Genomic DNA, 2,978 nt, shown 5'->3' with positions numbered 1-2,978 from the left:
ATCAGCTGACTATGCCGAGGCGCTGGCATCCACAGCCACTCGGTCTTGGAAGGGTTGAGTCTGAGTCTGTTCCTCCCCATCCAGACCCTTACGGCCTCCAGGCAACGGGCCATCACGTCAAGGGCATCGTTGGGGTGGCCTGGGGTGGAAATGTACAGCTGCGTGTCATCAGCGTACTGATGGAAATCCACCCCAAAGCTGCAACACTGGAAGTTTTTAAGAAGAGACTGGACAGCCATTTGTCTGAAGTGGTATAGGGTTTCCTGCCTGAGCAGGGGCTTGGACTAGATGACCTCCAAGGTCCCTTCCAACTTTATTATTATTATGTTTCCAGTCGGAATATTGTAGTCTTCAGGAAGGAGCAAAAATGGCAAACCACTGGTTTGGAATAGTGTGTTGTGCGAATGCAGAGGAGCAGAGTTTTCATGGGCAAGCAAATTGTACGACTCCTGGAGGAATAAAAAATCTGCAGTCCTCTGGGCACGAAAATATTTCCAGAGAGCTGAAATTCAACCTTTTGCGAACGCTTTAACGTTTGGTGAAATCGGGAGGATGTTTTGATCTTGACTTTTTGATACTGTTATTATTCTTTTCCTTAGCTTGGTGGTTTCCATACCTGGGTAAATTAACCAGAATGAGATAAAAGTGGGTTTTTTTCCTTTGGGTAATGACACCTGAACCCATTACTCAATCACAACGGGGATGTTTAAATTGATTTATAGCAGGGGTGTCCAACTTTAAGATGGGTGGACTTCAAATCCCAGAATTCCCCAGCCAGAATTCTGGGAACTGAAGTCCACAAATCATAAAATTGCCAACATTAGACACCCAGATTTAAAGTGTTTTATTTACATTGGGATGTTAAATGTGGTTGTTAGGCATTCGGCAAGCTACACATAATTTTCAAGAACAACCCCCTTATGCCTGAAGAAAAAAGTTTTCGATCAGTGTGTGCTACCTGCTCTAACATGGACACTAACCTCACAACTGATACAAAAGCTATGAGTGGCGCAAAGAGCCATGGAAACATACATGCTCGGCATCACGAGACAAGAAAGACCCGCACATTGATTAGTGCAGAGGTCACCAACATTTGTCAGTTGGTGGACTGGAGGAAAAGGGAGGGAAAAGCATTTTACATGTGGGCGTGTGCGCGCAGGCATGTGGGCGTGCGCCAGCATGTGTGCGCCGCAAACAGGACAGGCCTAGTGCCTGCGTGATACTCACTAGCCCTGCCCCGTTCTTGCATAGTGCAGCGTCTTGCTTCTGCGCCGTGCGGCACAGCGGTGGCCCGTTTTTGTGCCCCATGGCATGGTGGTGCCGGTTTTGCAACCCGTAGCGTGGCAGTGGCCCGTTTCCGTACCCCGAGGTGTATCGTCATCCGTTTTTGCACCTTGCAACATGATGTTGGCCTGTTTTTGTGTCCTGTGGTGCCACGGCGGTGTTTTCGCGCCCCGAGGCGTAGTGGTGGCATCCCATTTTTGCTCTCTGAGGCGCAGCAGTGGCCCATTTTTGCATGGCACGGTATCCTGTTTTTGCGCCCTGCGGCGCTAGCACAAGTGAGGGGGGTGAGTGTGCACATGCGTGCACCCTGGCCAGCCTGTCCCGTGGCCCGATGGCCAGCAGGGCATGGCCCACTACCGGGTCGCTGCCCAGTTTGGGGACCCCTGGATTAGAGAACCAAGGAAAAGTATACAATGCCGTCAAGAGAGTAAAGGAACTGAAATGGAAATGGGCTGGTCGCCAAGCAAGAAGAACTGACGGCCGGTGGACCAAGGTGGTCATAGAATGGATCGCGGTTGACCAAAAATGTCCATGAAAGAGATCTAAAACAAGATGGAGCGACGACATCAACAAGTATGGCCGGCCCAATTGGCTAAAGGAAGCTCAGGACCGTGGGGCTTGGAGACAGGCGGAAGAGGCCTTCCTCCTGCAGTGGATGGACCATGGCTAAAATGATGGCGGTGATGATGACTTACATTGGGTGAAAAGGAGTTTCTGATCAGCTATTTTGGAAAGGAAGGAGAAAGTTGGGGAAGCAGTGCCCTAGCTAATATCCTAGGCTGACTTTTTCATGCACTTTGTGCTTTCAATTTATTTTTTATTAAATATTTATTAATTAAATGTATATGCTAATTGTCAATCACTAGATAGATAGGTAGGTAGGTAGGTAGGTAGATAGATAGATAGGTAGGTAGGTAGGTAGGTAGGTAGGTGGGTGAGTGGGTGGGTGGATGGATAGATAGGATATAGATAGATAGATAGATAGATAGATAGATAGATAGATAGATAGATAGATAGGTAGGTAGGTAGGTAGGTAGGTAGGAGATGGATGGATGATAGAGATAGATAGATAGATAGATAGATAGATAGATAGATAGATAGATAGATAGATAGATAGATAGATAAACCTTTATTGTCATTTTTTACTATGGGCACATTGGCACACATTAAAAATGAAATTTATTTTGCTTGCTCTCAAAAGTGTACATATACATAGCATAGCACACATTTAAACATGCTATATACAACATATGTATAAACTTTCACCCTTACTTATAAACTAATAACAACAACAACAACAACAACAACAACAACAATAATAATAAAGTTGGAAGGGACCTTGGAGGTCATCTAGTCCAACCCCCTGCTCAGAGAGGACACCCTATATCATTTCGGACAAGAAATGAAAGAAAGACCAAATACAAGAAAGACCAAACGAAGAACAGAATAGAGGCATGGGAAGACAAAGCACTACATGGCCAGTACATTAAAAAAATAGCTGGGAAAGCAGATAATAACAAGACCTGGCAATGGCTAAGAGCAGGAAAATTGAAGAAAGAGACCGAGGGACTAATTCTGGCTGCACAAGACCAAGCCTTAAGGACAAATGCATATAAAATCAAAATTGAGAAGACAGCAACAGACAGTAAGTGCCGCCTATGCAAAGAAGCTGAAGAAACAGTGGACCACCCGGT

The sequence above is a fragment of the Protobothrops mucrosquamatus genome, unplaced genomic scaffold (genome assembly GCF_001527695.2).
Source record: "Protobothrops mucrosquamatus isolate PMUCROS unplaced genomic scaffold, P.Mucros_1.0 scaffold3647, whole genome shotgun sequence".
Classification (NCBI taxonomy): domain Eukaryota; kingdom Metazoa; phylum Chordata; class Lepidosauria; order Squamata; family Viperidae; genus Protobothrops; species Protobothrops mucrosquamatus.
This window is presented reverse-complemented; position numbering follows the sequence as displayed.